The sequence below is a fragment of the Aptenodytes patagonicus genome, chromosome Z (genome assembly GCF_965638725.1).
Source record: "Aptenodytes patagonicus chromosome Z, bAptPat1.pri.cur, whole genome shotgun sequence".
Taxonomy (NCBI): Eukaryota; Metazoa; Chordata; class Aves; order Sphenisciformes; family Spheniscidae; genus Aptenodytes; species Aptenodytes patagonicus.
In genome coordinates, this window is record NC_134982.1 from 34,309,048 (window position 1) to 34,329,615 (window position 20,568).

The 20,568-nt window shown below is 33.7% G+C and overlaps 1 protein-coding gene across 1 annotated transcript in view; it reads right to left on the reverse strand.

The window, feature by feature from the left end:
- The window catches only part of PTPRD (protein tyrosine phosphatase receptor type D), a 1,297,197-nt gene that overhangs the window by 729,629 nt on the left and 547,000 nt on the right, over nt 1–20,568 (reverse strand). The window contains exon 5 of the mRNA XM_076363450.1: nt 10,212–10,260. The gene's annotated coding sequence lies outside the window, so the exon portion shown is untranslated. The remainder of the gene's footprint in view (nt 1–10,211; nt 10,261–20,568) is intronic.

Below are 20,568 nucleotides of genomic sequence, written 5' to 3' on the forward strand. Positions count from 1 at the left end.
TTAGTGCATAGCTCTTTAAGATACTAAAGGTAGATTCCATGTTTAAAGTGTCTAGAAATGGATAAATATAAATGGGGCTGCAGTGTGCCGGTAAAAAAAAAAAAAAAAAAGCAAAATATTTCATATTTTTCAATCAGTTTTTCTCTAGAAACTAGACATGCTTTCAGATGTATGGGAAAGGAGAATATAAACTGAAGATTGATGCCTATGGAAAACTGAAGAAATGTAATTTGGAGGAATGACAAAAAGGAAACTTTATAGAAATTAAAAAGGTATGACAAAAATTTCTCTAAAGAACTTTGAAGATTAACTAATGAATGAGATTGGACATAAGGAAGACATTTTTTATGATGAGGGTACTGAGACACTGGAACAGGTTGCCCAGAGAAGTTGTGGATGTCCCATCCCTGGAAACGTTCAAGGTCAAGTTGGATGGGACTTTGAACAATCTGATCTAGTGAAAGATGTTCCTGCCTATGGCAGGGGAGTTGGACTTGATGATCTTTGAAGGCCCCTTCCAACCCAAACCATTCTATGATTCTATGATTCTTTCCAAAAGATTTAAAAAACACCTGGCAGACTTTGACAAAGAATTGTATCCCAGTACCAAATCCAACCTTTTGAACTCAGTCATCAAATTCTATAGGTGTTTCCTACAGGTTACTGTAGATGATACGCATCACTGTAGCTTTCAGTGTTGTGAATGAAGGAGTGCTATGCACTTTGGACTCTAATAACATTTGCAATCCAAAATTACAAGCACATGCTGTGCCCAGCAGAGTAGTGAAGCAACCATTAGGAGTGGAAAAGTGTCACAGTTCTGCCAGTTACTCCAAGTCAGTTATGGGTCAGCAGTGGCTGATACTGACAGTAGACAGATAAAGCTAAGGTATTGGGTGGAAATACTGCTATAGTCACAAATGCATCCCAGAAGCAGCCTCCAGTTAGCAGAGGCTATGAGAGACTCAGTGATGTGAGAGCTTCATATTGCCTTGGAGCTCCTCCTAGTCTCTCTCTTCTAAACTTATTTTAAAAGGCTGCAATACAAACATCAAACACCCTCCCTAAAGAATATTGTCTCCACCCGACTCCTACCAAAGATATGAATTTCAACAAACATTCCCAGATTACTGCAGTCCTAGATCTTCATACATTTAAAAAAGAAGTATAGATGGAGGAAATTACTACAGCATGTCTCCTTACATGGCAGCAGTGCTGATACGAACTGATACCTTAAAAATAAAGGGAAATGTATTTTTCATGCAGAAGTAACAGAAGTGTAAATGATACTCTGAGAGTGTTCAAATCTTGCTCTTTTACAGCTCTACGACATCATTCTGAGCCTGAAATTGAAAAAAAAGTAAAAAACAAGGCAAAAGATATGTTCATTTGCTTCTATGGTTTTGTCTTAGCTAAAGATGAATTCATTAATAATAAGAATTTATAGCCTGGGTTTCATTTTGGGAGAAAGCTTCTGCTAGCTTTCTCCCAAGACATAGTCCCTCACAGAAGTTTCTCTTGAATATGTTAGCCACTGCATGTTTATCACACAATAGTGTGATAACCCTAAATATTTTGAGATTTGACGAGAGAAGAGATACATCCAACGTAAGAAAATCTTCCCCAAGTATATAAATGTAGAACAAACCAGGCCTCAAAAACACAAAATCTTGTTCCTATTACGCAGTAGTTTCACTCTTTACTTCATAAAGAACTATTCTGCACAAAGGGATTACCTGATATTTCATTATACAGAGTATATCACCTGTCTCTAAAGTTAATACAAATATTAGGAGGCTTCTTTTACTTTTTTGCATCACTGGGACTGATCTGCAAAGGGGTTAAGTGGTTTTGGAAGCAAGAAAAAAAAAGGTAAAGTATAAAACAGAACGTTTCTTATAAAAAATATGCTTGTGTCTCTCTGTTTAGAGAAGGCTGATCTCTACTATTGACCGGAATTTTTTCCATGACCTTTCACATATTTCCAGGTACAAAAATAGCCCTATCTGCTCCAGTCCTCATTTTCTGCACTACAACCTGAGTATAGTTGATTTGTGTGCTACTATTCTGCTGGTGTTCAGAAATATGTCAGTTTTATAAACTGAATGCCATCAACAATATGGCACAGCAACCATGTATATTTTCTGTGTAGAAAAGAGAATGGCTTATACTGAAAGGAAGGAAGTGGATCAGAGAGCAAGAATACTTAAGAATAAAATTCTAGTCTCAAATTCAGAAATGGCAGTCACTGCCGATTGGTATCTACTGGTGAGAGTGGCAGTTTATTAATTATCTGTCATGTAAAGCTGACATATTGGGCACTGAATTCCATTCAGCTACACAATGAAATCTCATCTATTTTATTACCTCTAGAATTACCTACTTCCTGTTGCAAGAGTTTTGCAGACACAAATATGCTTTAAAGGTGTTTTCTCAATGCAGGTTACTTCTTTTTTTCCTCCTAATTCCTCATTATCGATAAGACAATCCAACAAAAGCCTAATCTTGATCACCTAGTATACACATAGTCCAAATAAATAATGTTTCAGTTCAGATACAAACTTTGATAAAGACTGATAAGGTTATCAACAGTCAAAAGGACAAGTCATAGTACATAAATCACTTACTCTTGATAAGGCAGGGGGAAAAAAAGGCAAAAAGAAAATTATACCCTAGAAGTTGCATACACCCATTCAGATTGTGCATTCAGATGTGTTGCAAGCAAACACATTTGCTTTCTTCCTCTCTAGTTCAGTTTAATTTTTACATGAGATCAAAATTTCTAAGGAATTTGATTCAGAATGGCAACATTCTTTTTGAATTCTCTAAAAGGTTGGTTGAATTTGACATGTAACAAACCATGAGAAACTTTACTCAGCCTATTTAGTAATGAAGTCTAAAACTATAAAAATTTCAAATGTTTTCAGATTACTTCATTATCCTTTCCCATTTTTTCATTTCAGTGTAATACAGTGAGCTGAGGAGAACCGACAATCTGACTGACAAAAGCTGGAGGCTGTTTCAGAAGAAAAATTACCTAAACCTTTATAGCCAGTCACCACTGGAAAAATCACACTGAGCCAACTGGATCTTTGACCTGACTCAGAGTCCCAGAGTTTATGTTGTGTTCTTTAATGTGTTTATTAAAATAACTAATTATTTTTAATTGGAGTTCTGGATTAAAATAATTTAACAGCCTTTTCTTTAAGACTAACATTGCCTTTAGTTGTATATTTATTTACACAGTATATGAGTGATTTTCTCCTAGAAATTCTGGAGTACTCAGCTGAGATCAGATTTTATTGGACTCATTGCCCAAGTGAATGTATTGGCTACATCTTCTTTGAAAATGAGGCCCTAAATCTTTTTTCCTACCTCTGTCTATGCAGAAAATCATGTATTTGTGGGATCCACCATCCCAGGTGGACTGGAAAAAAGATTGGTTTTCACTATGTAATTTTTTTGTTTCTATTTCTACACAGTTTCTTACTGACCATAAGAATTCAGAAAAACTCTTCCACAGAGCACACACATACACACATACAAAATAACACAACATTTCCCTGAAAGACAATGGGATTTTTATCCTGACATTGGAGCAGTTATGAAGTAGTGAGAAAAACCCCATGTTGGTGACATATTTTCACATGGCAACTCCTAAAATAATTTTTGGAAGGCAACCATAACTGCATATGAAATGAAAAAAAAAAAAAATTTGCTTCTTATGCTATTTCAGCAAACCAATATTAATCAAATTTGAGCTGTACTCTTTACAGATCTGCACATGTTGACAACTCAGGTGGTACTTTTCAACCAGAATATTCTTTGACAAAGTTTGTTTCCTTCAGCAGCAGAAGCTGGATGAAGATGAAAAGGCAGAACATTATCCTTTGAACATGTGTCCAGTAACCTAGCAACAGTTTAAATACCCAGTCTATTTTTTCTTCTATATTTTCAATGTGAATTTTAAATGATCAAACCTCTGATAAACTTGTGCCTTAACAGCACTTTCACTCCTGCATTGAGTAATGTAACTATTTTATCTGTTTTCATGCTGAATATAAAATAATGAGAAAATAAAAGACCACAAAGAGTAATTCAATTCTGGTTTCTAATGTCTTAAGCAATAAATCTGATGCTGCATATGGCATTTATAAAGTTCTTCGGAATTTTATTGGGCAAATTCCCTCTTCCCCTCCATTTTTGCAGGGGACTTGCATAAGATAATGACTCACTCATTTATTTTATGTTCTTTACAAGGCCAGTGAAAATAACTCATATGAAAGATATGGATATAAATACCTACATACCTAAGAAAGTATAGTATGTGGACCTGACTCACAAGGACTTCTGTGTAAGATCAAACTCACTAGAATTGTATAGAAAAGGACTTCATTTACAGGTTACTGACATTAATATCAGTCTTTTCACTAGGTTTTGGGAAAGATTCCAGATGAGTAATTCTCAGTTCTTTAAAAACTGAAAAATAGTTCAAATACTGCGTTACTTTTTTTTTTTTTTTTTAAGAAAGGAAAGGAAATAGTTACCTTTAATAAAAAAGTTCTCAAATTTATCCCTGATGTAACTTTATCAATGATTTCAGTGAGGCTATATGAGTCACTAATTTTCTCTTGCAGCATTACAAAAAGGTAGTGCAATATCTTTTGGTCTTGGGGAAAAATTCCTTCCTTCAGATAGTTAACAGACCTCTGCTGAAGCAAATGGAAAACTTTTTGCTATGTTGCATTTTAAATCATCTCTGTTTCAGATATTCAGTAATAATGTTGGAGGCTGGATGAAAGAAACAATTTTACCTTTAACTTACAATTTACATTTCCAATTCCACATCCTTTGTAAATGGAAGTAACTCTAAGCTTACATAAGCAGATACTGACAAGGCCTTTGAATATAAGGTAATAGCTTCAAATTATTTTTCCCCCTTTACTATAGCCTGACAGCAACCAACAATAATTGTGTTTAGTGGGATGGCTGTGAATTGTCAAAGAGGTTCAAAGATACGTCAGAAAATCAGTCTAAGAACAATTGCTAATAAGCCATTGACAATGGTAGCCACCAGTGTGTCCATTACTAGTGATTTCTAGTGTGTCTGTCACCCATTGAGTAGTTTAAATAATGCAGATGGAGAAATTGATTCCAAAATTGATGCCTATTTAGCAGTATTACACCATCATTTCTTCCTTGATTGACTTCATTTAGTTTCTAACAAATCCTTACCTTCTAGGATTTGCAACTCAACATGATAGCCCTGTCTCTTGGTCCACAAGCCCTGTCTCTTGGTCTGTAAGCAAGTTTCACGATGCAATTATTGCTGGCTGAAAACTAGGGAAGTTCCTTATAAAGAACAGAATATAACCAGCACTGAAAAACCCTGAGGAATGTAATGTGGGTCTCTCGTTTATGTGAGAAGAGATTTACTCCCACTGTATGTTTAGCTCCATCCATATGAAAATGAGATTCAAGCTTCCTTTTCTTTTAAAGCCAATTTTAACTTCAGAAATAATCATACTCCCAAGAGAAACAATGACATTCTCAGAGGTACAAAAGACAGAATATCATCAAGACTGTATAGCATCATTCTAATGATAATTTGCCCTAGGCTGGGGCCATGGTAGCACTTTTTAATCAATACTTTCAGAGTATGCTTACTAAAAAATGAAAGCTGTCTTCAGTATAAAAGCATATTTTTTTTCCATTTCACATTTTATGCAAGTTGGTTAGCTTTTCACTGGTGCTATTCCTTAATAAAAAATGAATTTTGTGAAGATAATGTGTTTCAAATAAAAGAAATAATTTTTTAGGTGATACATTTTAATCTTTCAGAAAGATAGAATATGTTTCAGCAAGAGTGACTTTTTTGTGAATGTCACAAAAGTAAAAAAAAACCTGAAAGAACCCAGACCTCATTCCTAATTTGCATACAACCTTTTATTTTTACTGTGGCATGACCTGCAAAATCTCTAGTCATACCATTTCACACGCTAGTGAATCTACTACTAAGAGTATTAAAAGATAATTCTGGTGTATTGGCTTTTTCTGTATTATTACACTTATGATGCTTGAAATTTACATTAAAAGAACAAGTGTCTAAGCACTTTTGCAGTGCTTTTAAGAAAATACTACCTGTCGCATTGGAAATGTATAAATATACAGGAGCATGTATGTCTATCTATAAAGCACATATGCATACTTAAGGACTGAACAGGATCAAATCTAGAATGCATTCAGGAAGATCAATATGCTTTTAAACACACATACCCACATATGTTTGTGTTTATGTTCATCTATCCATATGTAAATAAGTAATCAGAAGTAAAGTTTTCCAAATACAGTGTTAAATGTAGCATCTAACAGCAAGGTTTTGCCAGTGAACGTACAAGCATATCTGTAGTCATATACTTCATAATTTGTAGTACAGCATTCAGAGGGATTTAGGTAAAATGGCATTTTAAGTTTACTTCTGCAAATTCTGTCTTTAAAAGTATCCTTCATTATTTTTAAATGAAAAAAGTGTTTTGTTTGTTTGTTGTTTTATTGGTTTTCTAGATCAGATTATTTAATATTATAAAAAATTTAAAAAATATGACATTTCTGGGATGATGACTTCTGATGGCCCCCCTACAGATTCATGGTCAAGAAAATTATTTTCTTAAGTGCCAGCTAGTAGAAAAAGGCATCACAAGCTGAACATAAAATAAAACTGAAGCCCACACTCCACGTCAAGTTCCTTCCTTGACATTGCTTTCACTGACATAAAAGTATCAAAAATGTGAGCAAGACCACTAAGGACAGTTATCAGAATCCATTCAGTTGCTTAACATCCTAGGATTAAAGACACATCCTTCAAAACTGCTGCAGTTGCCTATTGCCTTTTACAGACTCATCTCAGATCATCCAAAAAATGTCCAGGAAACAGATGTTTCTGTTTCCTCCCATTGCATTTTTTTTTTTTTTTTAATTTAACAATTATCTCTAAAGTTATATATTGCACGTTTGATTAGCGATTAACATTTTTTTGAGAAACTTGGCCAAGGTCCTGAACTTTTATATTCCTTCTTCAATCACATAAGGCAATAGATAAATAAAGTATATGTGTGAAAGGAGTTTAAAAAAAAGTAAGTTCTGAAGTAGGAGAGGACTAGAAAAAATAGTAAGAAGAAATGGGTAAGGGAGTAAGAAGGTTTGGTTTTTGTTCTTTTTTTTTTGTTGGGGTGTTTTGGTTTTGGTTGGTTTGGGATTTTTTTAATTCATTTTTATTTTATAGAGAAACACAAATACTGGGTATTAGGGGATGGCATGGACATGACCTTTGACAAGTTAGGTCAGTTGCTGGTATCAGTTTTCCAATGAAAGATTTATTTTCATCCATTGGTTCTGTAGCAGTTTGTGGTTTTTTGTGATAAAACCTTTATAAGAATGATCAAGTCACTCTTAAGTGAAAGAGAAAGTTGAAAGCATTAATCTATTAAGTAATATTTTTTAAATACATACATACTGTAATGTCATCTTTTAAAAAAAAAAATTAGTAAGATGCATAAAATCAGTACTACTATTTTAACAGTGTCAATAGTACTTAGATTTGTCTGTGCCCCCTTTTTTAAAGTATTTATTACAAATGACAAAATCAGGCATACCAGAAGCCTTTGTTTAAACTTCTATCTCAACAAAACACTGTTTAAAGTACAGGACAAGATTTCATCCCTGATTAAATTTTTGCAAGGATTCCTTGATATTTCAGTAGCTGCCTGTATTTTTCTAAGTTCTGCTTCACTCATCTGCATCGCTTTTATGTAAACAGATTGCAGGCCAATAAAACAATGTAAGAAACTTCTCTGACAAATCAGCTATACCTACAGTTTACAAACACCACCAGGGAGAATCCCATGTTTAATTTATATAATTTGAACTTTGTCAATTTATGCAAGGGATTAATTAGACTATTTATCTTCCTACTTTGAATAGATTGGAAAGATTATGCTATTGAAAATGAGCCCCCTTCCGTGGTAAACCCTTATCAGCTATATCTTTTAATTGCTCCAAGTATGCTAAACTTAAGTGATCCAATTTAAACAAGTGGTTAGAGTTTCCTTCTTTGCTGGATTTTCCCATAAATGTTGTTGATTTCTGTTGCATATCATTTGATTTGTTTTGGTTTTTTAACTCACAGAAAAACTTACTTTACCATAATTCCATGATTTTTATCAGTTATTTAATACAGTTATCTCAGTTGCCTCCTATATTCATAAACATAAAAAGTGCTTTAACATGTCATTGAAACTCTGGTTCCTCAAACCATGGGATATCATTGGTTTTGTATACTTCTTTCTTCAAAAATAAAGCTTTATTATACATGACACACACACACACATATACACATATATGCTTGTGTGTATTTTATATAGAGTCAGGTGTTCAAAACATAAGAAAAAATTCATCACTAGGAATCTTATATTAAGTAATATACAAGTATTATAATGAGAATTCTCTGTCACTTCAGTGTATTGTCACTAAACATTTTTAGTGTTTCCTCAACCACCAGATATTAACAAACTTAACAAGGCAGATATCTATACAGTTAAGAGTTTTGACAATATTAGACTGCTTACTGCTACAGAATTTGTATGAGTACAGGACCTTTACAGGAATCTGAATAAGCCCTGTGTTCCTGTACACACTCCCATATCTAGAAAAAGCTGCATTTGAGGGATTTGGAATTTAAAAGCATTTTATGGACTTACAATAGACACCTCTAAATCACCTGCTGCAGGGAAGATTCTACAACTGTGCTGTGCAGCATGTGGGATAGCAATAATCAACTCCACTCCTCAAGAGTTGAGGAGCAAAATGGTAAGAAAAATCTCATGGAAAACCAAAAGAAACAGGATGGCAAAAAAGCCCACTAGACCTGTCCAAATATCAAGAAAAAATATTTTATGTGAGTCTTTTAAATTGATTCTACAAAATTCTAAATTTCAGGCATTCAAAAGAAGCTTCTGAAACAGAAATATGCTTTAAAGCTCAAAGGTTGTAACTCATTACAAAAAAATTGTCATGGTAAAATATATAATAATTTCTGCCATGGTGCTTTTTGAACTACTGCATTCACACAATGAGTGGAATCACAAAACAAAGCTGACAGATCTGTTCTCCTGGGCTTAGGTTTCCACTGTCTAGGAACATTGTTTGCTGCCCATGTATGCACAGTATGACAGCTATTTGTGTTATACAAATGAGGTTTCCTCATGAGTTTGATCTCAATTGCATGCTAATCATATTGTCCCTTGTTATAAAACAAGCACTCAACTTTATTATATTTAATATTATGAAACAAGCTTAAAACACAGGAGAATATTTTGGTAACCTGTTTAAACTTGCTTGTCTCAATAGCTTTATTTCATTACTTATTAAATTATTTCAGCAACATGCTAAATGTCAACATACTTCATTCAAATGACTTCACGTTAAACATAATATTTCCCAAAAAAATTAATATATGGAAAAGAGAAAAAAATGAACTACAGCAACCACAAGTTTCCAGTAGTTTTAGTTTTCATTATAACAGCTATATGTCTTGTATCTAACTCCCCCAAATTCTCACATTACACTTCTGTTAGAAGGAAACCATTTTGATAAAACCCGTAACATGATAGTTTTACTGTCTACTGCTGCTTGGCCCTTATTCATTCCTAAAAGATGGTTTCTCACAAGGGATTTAATGTACAAAAATGCAGTTTATGTCTGGAGAACCTCTGCCATTTTTACAGATCATTACCTTTTTGGTTCATGTTATCTCTCTCACTTTGAAATTATGGCAGCTCCTGTGTTTGATGACTATGTTAACATTAGTCCCAAAATGCAACATGGTCAAGTTACACATGTAGCATTGAAGTACAGTTATGTCACGGTCTCTTCAGTCAAACTATGCTAAAACAAACAAAGAAACAAATAAACAAAAAACCATGAACAAATTTATTTTCTGGTTACACAGTAAGGAAAAAAAAAAACCACCTTTTCCCTCACAAACTTTTGAAACAAAAAGAGATTAATTAACCACTGATATTACTAGCTGACATTATCACAGACTGGGTAGGATTTTTTTTTTCATGCTCCAGGAAACAGTCGTGTGCTGGAATACAGTTATTCACAGAACCATCCAAATTCAAGCCAAAGAAATAACAAAAATAATTACTCACCCTGAGCTTACAGGTTTGGAACTCAACCAAAAATTCTCTATCCTGAGATCTGAGAAACACAAAACAAAAGCTTCCTGTCACCACTGACAATAAATAGATACATTAGATATACAGCAAAATGAGTAAATGATAGTTCAATACTGCAAAAAATTAACATAAGTATATGTTATAGGAAAGTCAATTGGCTTAAACCTTGAATAGACACTTTGAAAGAAGCATATTTTAAGTCAGAAAAGCAGCCCAACAAAAGCCTAAGTTTTCAAGTGTATTCAGTCTTCCTCTCCCTACGCCCCAACAGTGTTCTGAGGAAGAATTAATCTTAAGCTCTCTCCTGGAACTGAGAATTTGTGAATTTCCATGGAGACTAATAAACTCCAGGGATATCTGGATAGAAGAAGTTCAGATTGTACACCAGAGCAGTTCTATGAGGTTTGAGAAGTGAGGTTTGATGACTTGAGAAGCTTATTTTAACATAAATTGCTCCTTTAGAAAACAAATTACTCTGATGCTCAGAAGACATTAAAAAAAAAAAAAAATCAGACTACATTCTAAGATTTTGGTTTTAAGAGTGGGAAATCAAACTAATCAAAATAATAATAGAGGTTATACATTTCATGTTTGAAAGGGATCAGAATGCTCTGTGATAGCTGATGAAAGTTCATCAGAGTAAAAACAATGTTTGTAAATCTGGGGATATGAAAATGGAATTTCTTCTATAAAAGCAGAGGAAGAAAACAGATTAGTACAGCAAATCTCTTCTATGAGCATCAAATACAAATGATTCATCATTGAATTAACATTCATTTCATGGACCTGGATGAATTTCTTTATAATTGCTAAGATTTGTTAAATTTATCAATACTATAACCATGGTTATTTCATTAATAAGGCTTGAGGTTACCCATTAGCTTAATAAGTACAATCTAAAATTGATTTTCCTGCAGCAAATTAGTTTCCAACTTTTTTTCTATGGGCATTTTTCTCTTTCCAATACAACATTAATGAAGATTAATGCTCAAAATTTAAAATCTGGCAAATAAATATTAGAAAATACACAAAGTAAAACCATGTCTGTTTGAATAATAGAAAAGAAGAATGCATAGAAAAAATGATGCATAAACATAATATTAAATTTATTTTACTTTTGTGCTAAAGGTAATTAACACATAAAAGAAGAAGATTAAATGCTATAGTGGTAAACTGCATGCTTTGGAAGAAGTATGTATGTCTCTGTAATCTTAAGATTATTCAAAACATCCTATTAACAGATTATCCATTCAGTGCTTGCAGTGTTGCCAAGTTCTAACAATTTTTCCATGGTGTTTGCATTAGATAAACTAGTTTTGTGTTTTGTTTTTTATGGGGATTTTTTGTTTGGTTTGGTTTGGTTTTCTTCATGGCTCAAGGAATGGCAGGGGGTTTTTTCCAATGTATTTTAGACATGTTCAAAAAAGAACCTGAGGATAAAAATGTATATATTTGGCCTTTCTTTACCTTAAAAAAAAAAAGTCAGGTTATTTTTATTTTTAAAGTTTCTAACAAAGTTTTGAGCTGGACATTTAAAAGTGACAATCACATGGGTCCAGCAGAACTTTATCAGTGTTTTCTGGTTAAAGACCTCAGAATTTCCACCACAACAATGCATTCGGTCTTAGGTCTCTTAAGCTGCTGAACAGTCTGTTCTGTCACTGCAGAAGTCATCATGCAATATTGCCATTATATTTTGGGGGGGGAGGGGGGGGGGGAAGGAAAAAAAAAACAAACCAGCAAAGCTCCTATCTTAAGAGTTTAACTTACTCTTATCTCTCCAAATAATTTTTCCCAGGGCATTCTTTTGTATTTTGTAATTTTCTTCCCTTCCCTTTTCTTTCCTTATGAAAGAATCAGTATATGACAACAAACAGTAGTAGTATAGCACAAGTGAAAAAATGCTTCTTAAGCCAAATATACTTTACAAACAGTTGGTCTAAAAGAGTCTAAATTAATCTGTGGCTCACAACACCTTTTTTCTATTTTATTATTTTGAATCTGTTTGGACCACTATGTGAGAATATTTTGCTATAGTTTTAACCGATTGAAAAAAAGTGTTACATAGGATTGAACCTGGGTACAAAAACTTAAATCTTATTACCTTCCCTTCAGAGTCAGTCCATTATAGTATCACTCTAATCCTTACATAGAAAACCTCCAAGTGCTTTAAACCAGGAAATTGTACGTTAATAATCCTCAAGCATAATCCTAGTTCTGTTGTGAACTAAAATGTTGATGTAGAAAAGTCACCAATTCTTTCTGTCCACAAACTTTCCTGCTCTGTAAAATCATCTTGGGAGTTTCAATTAAACTTTCTCATATACTTTGAGAGGTTTAGATGAAAAGTGCTATATATTTTGTACTAAAGATTATTTCTAGGTATATAAAAATAAAATATCAATAAGATAGTTCATTATATTGTATTGCCAGCAAATTAATCATACTTTGGAGACAATAGGAACTCTACCTCCTGAAAGTAATTTGGCTATATTTTAAGTAAAAAATGATTTATTCTCCAAGTTTACAAACTCATACCACTTAGGGCATTACACAGCAACATTTAAATGCTTAACCAGTTCCCAATTTTGTAGGATGTTTCTTCAACAAGTGTCAAATTTTTTAAGGCTTCTTTTTTTCTGAATTTCTTTAAATTTCACAAGACCTCTGTTGTCTGCAATCACCACAATTTTAGAAAAAAAGCAGGAGGCTATTATCCTATGAAAATTCTTTATTCTATTGACATTATCATTAATTAAAAATCACTGGTAAGAATGATGATTAACTAAGTAGACTACTGCATTTTCAAGCTCTTTTTATAACATCCTTTATTTAAAAGCACCATGGGAACTACCAGGCAGTGACAACTACTATATGATGACTCAGTACTGGACAATGTTAGTGTACCTTTCTTTCAACGGGTAAGGAAAAAAAAGAAGGGATTAAAACTCTGCTTTCAATGGTCTTTAACTTTAAAATACTGGTAATAAATCAGCATAGAGAACCAGTCCCACTACTTGTTTGCTGATGATTACCAAGACAAATTACAGCAGGATTTCTAACAGTGTGTAATATGACCTTACTTCCATTAATTCTTATTTCCTTGTGAAAAAGTTGCACCAACTATCCACAAAAAAATGTTTGTTTACTCACTGATACTTAAATTCAGTTCCAGGAAAAATGTTGTCTAAAATCTTATTTTAGTCCCATTGATAGTATCCTGAAGTATCCACACCAAAATGAGGATATAATTCAAAATTAAGAGTTTTCCAAGTAGGCTGTGAAAGAGTTAGGGATTTTTAACATTTCAGTCAAGAAATTGGCAGCGATTCCTAGATAATTTTTGTATATCTAAAGTATTTTGCTACTTTTGGAGAATACAAGATCCCTGTCTCCATGTTTCTCTTTAAGAAATTTCTGAGTTTTTTATAGAAAGAACATAATGTAAGAGAGACAGGTGATGGCTTCATAGATTATTCTGTTATCTAGTTCTTCCACACCTGGAAACAGATTCAAGTACAGCCTACAGTAAGAGCAGTAGGAGTGCATTTTGTTTAGGACTGCTCTGTCATTTTACCTGATAACTGTGTCCCCTTCACTTAAAAAAACCCCAGACGGTCCCTACTTATTCCCAAATGTCTGTTTGATCCATGGGCTTTAAGTATCGCACCGGTTTTCCAACAATAGCCATTTCACAAACTTTTTCTATTCTTGCTGAATCAAAATCTTTGTCAATCTGATAAAATTTCTTGAAAAAACACAAAAATAGTTGCTGAAGAAATCAAAATGTTCCATTAAATTTTATAATCCCATTTTCATAATCTCTTGAGGGAATACTCTGGTTTATGGCACAACACAGTTTTATGTATTTCAAAGCCTAAATATTCAAAAAGGTATCCAATTCAATTATTTTATGGAGATTATCTTCATAATAACCTACATAAACTTCTTGGCAGGTAATCTATACTTGCATAAAATACCTTTTTCCCTTTCTTCTCAGTATTAACTTTAACAGAAAATCCAGCTTTGTTGCCAAAATATTACAGTTTGGGCTTCCCTAACACAACATAGAGCCCATATTTTACATGACAATATCATCAAATGTTTTCTATTAAAGGCTAACTTTTTCTTGCAGTATCCATTTGGTAATTCATTTCGTTTATGTGAACTGGAAGGACTACATCTGGACTTCAGGGCAGATACTCTCTACATTAACTCCAGTGGTCATGATGCCCAGATACACACCCTAGAGTATGTTCTTATTATTTATCAGTGTGAAACTTCACCATGCACTTTCCCCTTACGTACTTGCCATTAAAAGTAATCTCATGTGCATAAGGCAGGCAGGGAAGGAACTACAGTATGCTTAAATAGGTCTTGAAATCTGCATGGTTCGAGAAGCAGTAGTGTGAGATCTATTAAAGAATTTCTCTATGCTGTACTGGAACCTGCAGTATTAGGCTGTGTTAAATTTTTGTGTTTCTGCACTCTACCCAGTTATTTCTGTTTTGTTTCTGTGCATTTTCTGGTGGTATTCTTGCATTTTTGTTGCATACTGTTGATTTTGGATAAACTCTCTAATTTGCCATCTTTGTAAATTCTAATCCTATCCTTTGGGGCATTTACAATCCTGCCCAGTTGTCCACCAGCCACAAATTTTTAAAGCTTATGGTTTCGTCCATCATTCAAATACCTTTTTTTTTTGAACACTGAAAAACAACATAGCCAAAACAGACCCCCACAGGACCCCCAGCTGAAATGATTAATAATGATTCTTTGTTAACTGAGAGCAATTTTTCAAACAGTTGATGGTTACATCTGATTCATATTTTGCTGGTCTGCTTGAAAGAATGTAATAGCACACACACCCTACATCCCCCTTAATAAAAACATAATTATATCATATTTACTTTTTTTCCCCCTCATGGAAAAACATCATGGTTTAGCAATTCATAAATAAATTTGCCTTATGGAGACAAAAGCATAAAAAACATTTCAGAAAAAGTAATTCTTTTCTCATAATTAACACCATTTATAAACAGTTTGAATTTTCCTCAAGCTGCACTGACATTAACATTTGCTTCAGCACAATATTGGTAATTTTAAAGTAAAAGTTAAAACTAAAGTGCCACTTTAGTTATACACCCCTCTATAAATGGTTATCTATAAAACCTCTACCATGGGTTAAGAATGTAGATACAGGTATCAGAGTACATGTTAGACTGTAAATACACACTCCTTAATAATGGTAGCTTCTTTATATGCCCATACTCATGGAAATGATTTTAAATAGAGGACAAATCTAAGCAAACATGATGTAAACCCCTCAGGAGATATTCTGTTTCATTTTCAAAGAATGGTTAATGTCAGTTTAGTCTAACATCTTTCATGTTTGACTCAGTTCTTATTAACAATTTGAAATCAGAGGAGCCAGACAGGTTTTCACACAAAAGGGCTGAAGTCCAAAAGTAGTTAGACAAAAATGTTTTGTTTTTTCTCTCATGTTGTTGTATGGGTCTTCAAACTTGCAACTGTTCATGGGAAGTGCTGGATACCCAGTTACATTACCATCTTTGTAACATGCAGATAAAATTGAGATAATTAATTTATTAATAAAAGTGTAACATGTTAATTACCTTTACAGGGACTGCACATGAATTCTGATTCACTCATTCATAAACATATTACATGAAACTACTGAGGGGAGTTGTTTCCTCTGTTTAAAAAGTTTTGGGTATAATTTTATTGGTTAACAAACTACTCGCATATTTAAAACTTGTAGTTGAGAAAGAACTGCTGACACCTCCTTAATGGAAGAACCGAACACAACTGTATTATGAACTGGAAGAGAGCTAACTTTTGGTACTAAGAGGTGCATGTCGCATACTATCATCAACAGTTATTAGAGGTTATTATGTTATCATCTAACACTTAGTAGATAAAAGGCAGCTCTGAAACCACAGAAATGTCTATTTTCAGAGAAAATATTCAAATGTTATTAGCAACATTAAGTCATGTAACTTGAGTTATTTATGAATCAGGATCTCTCTATCCACTGAGTCACAAAATCAATTAAATTCTTGAAAATAAAAATATGTAATTTGAATATTTGATCTAAGTCTTCAGTTTACATGTTAATCAGATTTTGAAGCTGTTCTTTAGAGTTTCTACTGCCCAATTACAATACATTTTTAGAGTTAACCATGTGGTGGAATTTCCATTATATAAAAAATGTTAGCCATCAGAATTTTAATGTATTTAATGTTTGTAAAGCAAATTTAAAACTTTATTGCCTTTGGGACTGCTTTCCCCTTTCTTTTAATGTTGGAATTACATTTTTGATCTGGTATTTTTGCAGCTGTTGGTCTGTTTTCTATTGAATCAATTTGTACACAAAGCAGAAACAAGAAGTAACATCAGCATAAGGCAGTGAATCTAGGAATTGACCATATAAGAAGGCCATTCCCACATCCTTGACTCTTCAAATCTTGGGCTTTTCTTGTGAGTACAGTCATATCACAGAAATTTGCATTCATGGCTAATCTGTATCACAAGTTGTTGCAACAACTAGGAAGTCAATGTCTGTAAAGAATGTAAAAATCCAAAAATATTCTCCTTAAAACAAACCTCTAAGGCCCCTAGAAAAATGACTTATAGTGTGGGAAAAAGCAATATCTGCAGAAATGTTTAATCATATCATTGTCTTGACAAAAGCATCCCACAATATACACAAGGAGCTAGGCTTTGTGTTGATTATGTTCATCTGCCAAAGTGATGTCGGCAATATTATGTGCACTCTGACATTCAGAGTTCCTATCTTATTCAGATATCCTATGGTGTGCACAATTTTAGAGCTGCAAAACATCAAAGGTTCAGACAAACATCACCTTCAAAACATCCTCTGCAAATCTTAATCAGTTTAAAAAAAAAAAGTACGTTTTTGTCAGAAGACACACCACAAACACTTGGGAAGATCAACAAAAGAATTAGAGTCTGATATCCAAGGCACAAACCAGTGCTGAATAAGTAATATAAACTTATTGGTGGAAATTGTGAAGAACTAATATAAAACCTAACTGATTCCACAATTTACAGAACCCAGTAATACATCATAATGTTATTTCATACTAATAGAAGAATTAAGACTGCATTCTTAAAAAAAAAAAAAAAAAAAAAAGAAGAAAATCAACTCTGTACACAAAAAAATGCAATCTAAAAACTTTCAGGATGCCTTACTTGCAATTTCACAGGAGGATGAAGTCACATGATAGGATGAATGAGGTATAAGATGCTAAGCTTTTTAAATATATTAGTTCCCTTCACAATGCCCACTTATAAAACTAGTTATATTAATATTATTTATATTAATAACCCAGCTTTGGTGTTTGCACCACTATTACTTTAAGAATAGAACTGAGCATATTCAGGAGTTTCCATTACTTCCTCTGGGGCCTAGTCCAAGATGGCACTATAATCCTAGTTAGTCCAGTATGTAACAATGCAATTACTTGTTTCAGTTGTTTTCAGTGAAAACTTGTTCTATGTAAGAAGAAACAGAAAGAGAGAAAAACACCACAAAAAATATTGGAAAATCACAGGGTGAAAAGGAGAGCATTCTTTTTAAAGAATTTAATTTAAAGTCACTCACATCTAACCTTGTAAAACTATGATTTATGTTAAAGATAATGCAATGATGTGGTTTTACACAATACATAACCTTTCAAAGGACACTAGAACTGTCCTATGTTTTGTTATCATTTTGGATAAGAAGACGACAAACCAGTAATAACATAGTGCAAATTCTAAGGGCATGAAAAAAATCAGAATTAATTGCAGGTATACACAGCACAAGCAATCACTCTTGGGAGTGCATAATTGACAAGATACATCTATTTTATGATCCCTTTTATTGTACGTTAGGTTATATCAAGAAACTTTTCTTCTGTCAATTCAGTTCATGGAAGTGTGCTACTGAGTATGAAAAAATATTTTTATAAAAATATTTTTACTGTGAAGTCTGGAAAGACAATTTGAACAGTTGGAAATTATATCAGAGTCAATACTATTTTATATTTTCAGATACACTAAGATTATTAAAAACCATCATACCTGGGTTACCAAATATTGACAGGTGGCATGCAGTACTCTTAAAGTAACAGTTGAAAATATCAAGCATTGCTGTAGGACAGATTTCCTCTTTATTTAACTCTCTAAAATGTTGTTTGTTTGGTTTTGTTTTAATGAATGAGACAATTTCTGAAATCACATCATAAAATATGGTAGTTAAAAGGAAAAGTAAAAAGGTTCAGAGCCATGGAATATAATGGCAAATGCTGCCCATTATTCACAGCTGCCAACTTCATTTTTTTTGGGTGCAGCTTCCAGTTAAACCAATGCTTCAGAGATCCCACTGGAAAAAGAAAATGCACTTCTAACACAAAAAGGTTAATGATTTGTCTTCTACGATATTACTTTACAGAATGTGTATGCCAAAGACTAAGGTCCTGGTTTACTTCAAGCATGCAAGTGTGTGAGAAAAAAATTTGAAGAACTCAAGGCTTATAAACGAGCAGGTCTGTTCTCATCTCACAGCTTGCTTTGTTGCAATTAACAGAGAAAAGACTCAAGTTAAAAATACGTTAGTCATAAATGTCTCAGCTTATCATTTTTACTGAAGAATTACAAATACTGAAAAAACCAAAGTTTCTTTAAGAAATATTTGGGCTGTATACCTGAAGTTTTCTTGTGTATATATTTCTCTTGGTGATGAGCTACATCATTGGAATAACTACAAAATATTACACCTGGCAAATCACACTTGGAGAAAAGAAAATATGCTCTTAAAATAAAAGCATTTTTTAATAATATGTACTGTTCTGTGCACTCTTTCATTGTGATCACCTCAAGCACTAATGAGTGCTAAGGATCTGGTCTACAGGACTGATAGCTCATAATATTAGGACAACTTCTTAGCATTCTCTTGTCTTAAATCATGGAGGAACATATATAATGGTGGACTGTACCATAAAATGGGGACATGTCTGTAAGTGTGACTAACAAGTATGACATGTTGGGCATTAACATGTAATATATCACTTTGTTCATTTATGATGATCACAGAATGGTCTAGAAGATTGAAACTATTTTATCACATGTTCATTAGGACAGCTAGAAACTAAAAATTGCATTTTATGGAGTTGCTGTCAACAGGGACTTGGAGATTGCTCTGTCTGAGAGCAAATGATCTGCAGTTTGGAGGTTAGAAAAATGACTTGGTATTGTCTAAGTTGCAACATTTCAAAATCTGTTTTCATTCAGGAATGTAGAAACTTACCTTTTAGTGGGGTGATTAGTTTGTGGGAAAAGCTTGTAAGAAGCAAGTTCATGATGTTATTGTAGTTAACAGAGAAGTGAATGGGTCTTTTGCATTTGTTTGTCAAACAGGTACAGAACGAACAGGCTCACATCTCTGCTGTATCCAGTTCATAGTTACTTGCTATGAAATTTAACTCTAAATAGCACTGGGAAGGACTGGAATTTGGATCTCCCTCATCCCTGACCTGTCCCTGTGCCTTTTAATGAGCAAATAAATCTTTCACGCTCTCTCTGAACAAAAGTACACTTCAAAACCCCACAAATTTTTGTGCAGCAGAATTCCTGTCTCATGGATGTCTCCTTCATTTATAATTCATTATTTTTCACAGTGGAAAATTAAACATATCACTATTTGTATCAATTATATATTTCAGGTACCTTATGACAAGAAAGTTTTTTTGTCCTTTTGTCAGGGTCAAAGCCCTAGGTGTTTGTCATCATGTAATGAAGCCTACTTGAAGACACTGTTTAGATGAAGGAAAGATTGACTGTACCTACCTGGCACTAACTGATTAGATAAATGACATTTGAGCTGGAAAACAAAGAAGCAATAGACAAACTTTTTCACATAACCACTATGAACTTCACATTTCTTTAAGACATCTGGGCCAGGAGACCAGTAAAGACAGAAACCCTGGTGACAGCTGTTAACCGGCCTTAGATGGGGAGAGAGTCACAGAGACTGGCCCAGAGCCACATGATCAGTGTATGCTGACTCTTAACATACAAAGTAATAGATGGCAAAACTAGTAGTCCTTTGGTGAGGGACACACATCCACGAGTGTCCAATGCTGCGTTAAGGTGGAGCTATAGAGCACAGAGGTTGGCCACCCAGCCAGATCGGATGCACCAGCCAGTAGCCTGAGTGTCTTCCTCCCTGGACCCCAGTCCTGGGCCTAGCTGGGCCACAACCACTGGGCCCTGGCTCATGTGAATGTGAAGTGTATGAACTGGC